This window comes from Anastrepha obliqua, unplaced genomic scaffold (assembly GCF_027943255.1).
Source record: "Anastrepha obliqua isolate idAnaObli1 unplaced genomic scaffold, idAnaObli1_1.0 ptg000080l, whole genome shotgun sequence".
NCBI lineage: Eukaryota > Metazoa > Arthropoda > Insecta > Diptera > Tephritidae > Anastrepha > Anastrepha obliqua.
In genome coordinates this window covers 30,001-37,500 of record NW_026562213.1, presented here as the reverse complement: position 1 = coordinate 37,500, position 7,500 = coordinate 30,001, and the positions used below count along the sequence as shown (strand labels likewise).

At 31.1% G+C, this 7,500-nt stretch overlaps 1 non-coding gene and 2 pseudogenes across 1 annotated transcript; all 3 read left to right on the top strand.

The window, feature by feature from the left end:
• Positions 1-2,409: 2,409 nt before the first annotated feature.
• Positions 2,410-4,400, top strand: LOC129251844 (small subunit ribosomal RNA). The gene has a single exon (XR_008583138.1). It is a non-coding gene; the product is annotated as a small subunit ribosomal RNA (ribosomal RNA).
• Positions 4,401-4,993: 593 nt separating this feature from the next.
• On the top strand, positions 4,994-5,174 carry LOC129251853 (5.8S ribosomal RNA; annotated as a pseudogene).
• Positions 5,175-5,616: 442 nt separating this feature from the next.
• LOC129251848 (large subunit ribosomal RNA) overlaps positions 5,617-7,500 on the top strand; it is a 4,872-nt pseudogene continuing 2,988 nt past the window's right edge.

Here is a 7,500-nt window from a genome sequence, read left to right as displayed (position 1 = left end):
TTTATGCCTGGTTTTCCATACGTTAGTTTAAATAGAAAAAATTTTCGAATATATATACATATATGAAGAATCTATATTCTAATACTAACATGTTATGGAATATAACCTTGGCATATTGGCACTAAAATATATAATAAAGACATTTCAAATCAAACTGAAATGTATTGAAATGAATTTTTCCCATACATTTTTGACAATGTGAGGTGTGCATGGCAAAAAACACTCACGGTGAAGGCATGTGAAATAATATGAAAATATCAAAAGTTAACTAACCAATGATATTGAAGCATATAAATCGAATCATAACTATATGAAACTCGAATTTAAGCCATATTAAACTGGTAATATTGTGATTTTATGCCTGGTTTTCCATACGTTAGTTTAAATAGAAAAAATTTTCGAATATATATACATATATGAAGAATCTATATTCTAATACTAACATGTTATGGAATATAACCTTGGCATATTGGCACTAAAATATATAATAAAGACATTTCAAATCAAACTGAAATGTATTGAAATGAATTTTTCCCATACATTTTTGACAATGTGAGGTGTGCATGGCAAAAAACACTCACGGTGAAGGCATGTGAAATAATATGAAAATATCAAAAGTTAACTAACCAATGATATTGAAGCATATAAATCGAATCATAACTATATGAAACTCGAATTTAAGCCATATTAAACTGGTAATATTGTGATTTTATGCCTGGTTTTCCATACGTTAGTTTAAATAGAAAAAATTTTCGAATATATATACATATATGAAGAATCTATATTCTAATACTAACATGTTATGGAATATAACCTTGGCATATTGGCACTAAAATATATAATAAAGACATTTCAAATCAAACTGAAATGTATTGAAATGAATTTTTCCCATACATTTTTGACAATGTGAGGTGTGCATGGCAAAAAACACTCACGGTGAAGGCATGTGATATAATATGAAAATATCAAAAGTTAACTAACCAATGATATTGAAACATATAAATCGAATCATAACTATATGAAACTCGAATTTGAGCCATATTAAACTGGTAATATTGTGATTTTATGCCTGGTTTTCCATACGTTAGTTTAAATAGAAAAAAATTCTCGAATATATATACATATATGAAGAATCTATATTCTATACTAACATTTTATGGAATATAACCTTGGCATATTGCCATTAAAATATATAATAAAGACATTTCAAATCAAACTGAAATGTATTGAAATGAATTTTTCCCATACATTTTTGACAATGTGAGGTGTGCATGGCAAAAAACACTCACGGTGAAGGCATGTGATATAATATGAAAATATCAAAAGTTAACTAACCAATGATATTGAAGCATATAAATCGAATCATAACTATATGAAACTCGAATTTGAGCCATATTAAACTGGTAATATTGTGATTTTATGCCTGGTTTTCCATACGTTAGTTTAAATAGAGAGTTATGGAATATAACCTTGGCATATTGGCACTAAAATATATAATAAAGACATTTCAAATCAAACTGAAATGTATTGAAATGAATTTTTCCCATACATTTTTGACAATGTGAGGTGTGCATGGCAAAAAACACTCACGGTGAAGGCATGTGATATAATATGAAAATATCAAAAGTTAACTAACCAATGATATTGAAGCATATAAATCGAATCATAACTATATGAAACTCGAATTTGAGCCATATTAAACTGGTAATATTATGATTTTATTCCTGGTTTTCCATACGTTAGTTTAAATAGAAAAAATTTTCGAATATATATACATATATGAAGAATCTATATTCTATACTAACATGTTATGGCATATTGGTGTTATTGTATTTTATTCCTGGTTTTCTATAGTTAGTTTAAATAGAAATAAATTTTTGAATTCAAAATTTTATATTCTATACTAGCATTACATAGAAATTATCCTCAACTGTTTGTTTCTTGTATAAATACAGGAAATTAAACAGATGATGAAGAGAAAAAAATAAGAAAAACAAAAATTTATAAGAAAAATTAAATTTTAAACAAAGGAAAAGAGGAGAAAATTTTTTCAATCATATATATTTATGATTAAAAAATAGAATTATGAAATTATTAATTTCAATTCAAAGAGAAAAATTATGTAATATATGAAATTATTACATTAAAAATGCATTTGAAAAAAAAGTAAAATGTTATTAAGAATGATAAATTATTTGAAAATTGGCAAATATTAAGAAGAAATATCGTTCTTATATTTTTATATAAAATATATAATATAGAGAACGAAAATTCTTTTTCATAAAAAACGGTTTTTGAATTTTGATAAGAAAAGCTAAAGGGGGGTCGCCCCTTTACTTTTTATATACACCGTAATTTATGAAATTTTCAAATATGAAAAACAAAGAAAAATATATAAATACAAATATTATTCTGGTTGATCCTGCCAGTAGTTATATGCTTGTCTCAAAGATTAAGCCATGCATGTCTAAGTACAAACAAATTAAAAGTGAAACCGCAAAAGGCTCATTATATCAGTTATGGTTCCATAGATCGTTAACAGTTACTTGGATAACTGTGGTAATTCTAGAGCTAATACATGCAATATAAACACGGACCTTATGGAACGTGTGCTTTTATTAGACTAAAACCAAGCGATCATTTGATCGTTAAATTGGTTGAACTCTAGATAACTTGCAGATCGTATGGTCCCGTACCGACGACAGATCTTTCAAATGTCTGCCCTATCAACTTTTGATGGTAGTATCTAGGACTACCATGGTTGCAACGGGTAACGGGGAATCAGGGTTCGATTCCGGAGAGGGAGCCTGAGAAACGGCTACCACATCTAAGGAAGGCAGCAGGCGCGTAAATTACCCACTCCCAGTTCGGGGAGGTAGTGACGAAAAATAACAATACAGGACTCATATCCGAGGCCCTGTAATTGGAATGAGTACACTTTAAATCCTTTAACAAGGACCTATTGGAGGGCAAGTCTGGTGCCAGCAGCCGCGGTAATTCCAGCTCCAATAGCGTATATTAAAGTTGTTGCGGTTAAAACGTTCGTAGTTGAATTTGTGCTTCATACGGGTAGTACAACTATATATTGTGGTATGTACATTACCTTATGTATGTAAGCGTATTACCGGTGGAGTTCTTATATATAATTAATACAATGTATTTTTTATATATTCCTCCTATTTAAACCTACTTCAGTGCTCTTCATCGAGTGTTGTTGTGGGCCGGTACAATTACTTTGAACAAATTAGAGTGCTTAAAGCAGGCTCCAAATGCCTGAATATTTTGTGCATGGAATAATGAAATAAGACCTCTGTTCTACTTTCATTGGTTTTTAGATCAAGAGGTAATGATTAATAGAAGCAGTTTGGGGGCATTAGTATTACGACGCGAGAGGTGAAATTCTTGGACCGTCGTAAGACTAACTTAAGCGAAAGCATTTGCCAAAGATGTTTTCATTAATCAAGAACGAAAGTTAGAGGTTCGAAGGCGATCAGATACCGCCCTAGTTCTAACCATAAACGATGCCAGCTAGCAATTGGGTGTAGCTACTACTATGGCTCTCTCAGTCGCTTCCCGGGAAACCAAAGCTTTTGGGCTCCGGGGGAAGTATGGTTGCAAAGCTGAAACTTAAAGGAATTGACGGAAGGGCACCACCAGGAGTGGAGCCTGCGGCTTAATTTGACTCAACACGGGAAAACTTACCAGGTCCGAACATAAGCGTGTAAGACAGATTGATAGCTCTTTCTCGAATCTATGGGTGGTGGTGCATGGCCGTTCTTAGTTCGTGGAGTGATTTGTCTGGTTAATTCCGATAACGAACGAGACTCAAATATATTAAATAGATGCTTTCAGGATTATGATGTTGAAACTTATATAGCCTTCTTTCATGCGTACATCTTGAATGTACAAGTGTTTGAATGTGTTTATATAAGTGGAGTCGTACCTGTTGGTTTGTCCCATTATAAGGACACTAGCTTCTTAAATGGACAAATTGCGTCTAGCAGTAACGAGATTGAGCAATAACAGGTCTGTGATGCCCTTAGATGTCCTGGGCTGCACGCGCGCTACAATGAAAGTATCAACGTGTATTTCCTAGACCGAGAGGTCCGGGTAAACCGCTGAACCACTTTCATGCTTGGGATTGTGAACTGAAACTGTTCACATGAACTTGGAATTCCCAGTAAGTGCGAGTTATTAACTCGCATTGATTAAGTCCCTGCCCTTTGTACATACCGCCCGTCGCTACTACCGATTGAATTATTTAGTGAGGTCTCCGGACGTGATCACTGTGACGCCTCGTGTGTCACGGTTGTTTCGCAAAAGTTGACCGAACTTGATTATTTAGAGGAAGTAAAAGTCGTAACAAGGTTTCCGTAGGTGAACCTGCGGAAGGATCATTATTGTGTTCCATATCCGTAAGAAAAACAAACAAACAAACAAACAAACAGACAAGCAAACAAACGAACAAAAAGAAAAAAAAAAAAAAAAAAAAAAAAGAAAAAAAAAAAAAAATTTATATAATTATTTTGAATCCATAATTCTTTTTATTCTTTTTCATTCAATTTGTGATCCATCAATTATATCATATTAAATATAATATATGATGGTACATTTTGTAATGTTTTTTCTTATTTTTTTCTTTTAAAAACCTTTAAACATGAAAATAAAAAGTTGTACTTATTATTCATTTGATTGAATGATAAGTTAATTTGTTCACAATAACAAAAGTGGTATATATTTATTATATTATTATATATACATAAAATGATTAAAAAAATACAAAATAATTGAATCATAATAAATACCACCACTGTATTATTGTTGAACTAAGACATTCGCAACTTAATAAAAATGTTTAGAGTTAAATATATTTGATATATATTATTGAAAGAAAATCAATTTATATATTATTAATATTATTTAATTTTACTCTTTCAATTAATATATGCAAAAAAAAATTGACATTTGTTATAAATAAAAATAAATAAAAAAATACTCTAAGCGGTGGATCACTTGGCTCATGGGTCGATGAAGAACGCAGCAAACTGTGCGTCATCGTGTGAACTGCAGGACACATGAACATCGACATTTTGAACGCATATCGCAGTCCATGCTGTTATGTACATTAAATTCAATTTTAAAGTACTGCTTGGACTACATATGGTTGAGGGTTGTAAGACTATGCTAAATAAGTTGCTTATTCTTTTATAAAAATAATTGAATTTAAGCAAATGTGTATATTATTGGATTTTAAATAATTCATAATATTAATAGCAAAAAAAATAAAGATATATAATGAATTTTATTTATTATATATTCTTTAAAAAAAAAATCCTCTCAAATAAAATGAAATGATGAAAATATTGAATCTAAGTATTCTTTACAAAAAATTTTCATATTATTTATATATATATATAAAATAATAATTTATATATGTAATTAAAAGGAGGAATGTCTAGCATAAAAATTAAATTTTTTATTCTAGGATTGCCTCATTTTACATTATTATTATTTTTATATATTTACAATATATAAAAGGAGAAAAGAAAAATAGAGATGAAAAGATGATATAATTTTTTTATTAAATTGTGAGAAGATAAAAAAAGAATATTAAAACAACCTCAACTCATATGGGATTACCCCCTGAATTTAAGCATATTAATGAGGGGAGGAAAAGAAACTAACAAGGATTTTCTTAGTAGCGGCGAGCGAAAAGAAAATAGTTCAGCACTAAGTCACTTTGTCTATATGTCAAATGTGAGATGCAGTGTATGGAATATCTTAATATCTAGTATGAGAAATTAACGATTTAAGTCCTTCTTAAATGAGGCCATTTACCCATAGAGGGTGCCAGGCCCGTATAACGTTAATGATTACTAGAAAGATATTTCCAAAGAGTCGTGTTGCTTGATAGTGCAGCACTAAGTGGGTGGTAAACTCCATCTAAAACTAAATATAACCATGAGACCGATAGTAAACAAGTACCGTGAGGGAAAGTTGAAAAGAACTCTGAATAGAGAGTTAAATAGTACGTGAAACTGCTTAGAGGTTAAGCCCGATGAACCTGAATATCCATTATGAAAAATTCATCATTAAATAATTAAAAAAATAATGTGCATTTTTTTCATATAAGGACATTGTAATCTATTAACATAATAAAGTATTTATCAAAAGATCATTGGTGATATTAAGTTTATTTAAATTAATTTGCTTTTTAAGCATATTAACATAAAATAAATACTAATGATTTGATAAAGTGTTGATAGATTTTATTATATATAATGCTAAAATTCATTTTTTGAATTTTACAAAAAATTTAATATCTATGATATTAATATTTATTTGTATGCATTTATATGATTAACAATGCGAAAGATTCAGGATACCTTCGGGACCCGTCTTGAAACACGGACCAAGGAGTCTAACATATGTGCAAGTCATTGAGTTATATTAAACTTAATGGCATAATTAACTTAACTTAAATATAATGGGATTAATTTTTAGTCTATTTTTTAATAAATAGTCAATTAATTCAATCCCGGGGCGTTCCATATAGTTATGTATAATGATAATTTATTATTATTTATACCTCTAACTGGAGCGTACCTTGAGCATATATGCTGTGACCCGAAAGATGGTGAACTATACTTGATCAGGTTGAAGTCAGGGGAAACCCTGATGGAAGACCGAAACAGTTCTGACGTGCAAATCGATTGTCAGAATTGAGTATAGGGGCGAAAGACCAATCGAACCATCTAGTAGCTGGTTCCCTCCGAAGTTTCCCTCAGGATAGCTGGTGCATTTAAAAATTATATAAAATAATCTTATCTGGTAAAGCGAATGATTAGAGGCCTTAGGGTCGAAACGATTTTAACCTATTCTCAAACTTTAAATGGGTAAGAACCTCACCTTTCTTGATATGAAGGTTGAGGTTATGATATAATGTGCCCAGTGGGCCACTTTTGGTAAGCAGAACTGGCGCTGTGGGATGAACCAAACGTAATGTTACGGTGCCTAAATTAACAACTCATGCAGATACCATGAAAGGCGTTGGTTGCTTAAAACAGCAGGACGGTGGACATGGAAGTCGTAATCCGCTAAGGAGTGTGTAACAACTCACCTGCCGAAGCAACTAGCCCTTAAAATGGATGGCGCTTAAGTTGTATACCTATACATTACCGCTAAAGTAGATGATTTATAAAACAATTTCGATTGATTTATAAATTTTGAAACTTTAGTGAGTAGGAGGGTACAATAGTGTGCTTAGAAGTGTTTGGCGTAAGCCTGCATGGAGCCGCTATTGGTACAGATCTTGGTGGTAGTAGCAAATAATCGAATGAGACCTTGGAGGACTGAAGTGGAGAAGGGTTTCGTGTGAACAGTGGTTGATCACGAGTTAGTCGGTCCTAAGTTCAAGGCGAAAGCCGAAAATTTTCAAGTTTTTAATAAAAAAAAAATATTAATAAAAATATATTTAAAAATAATTAAAATACTTGAATT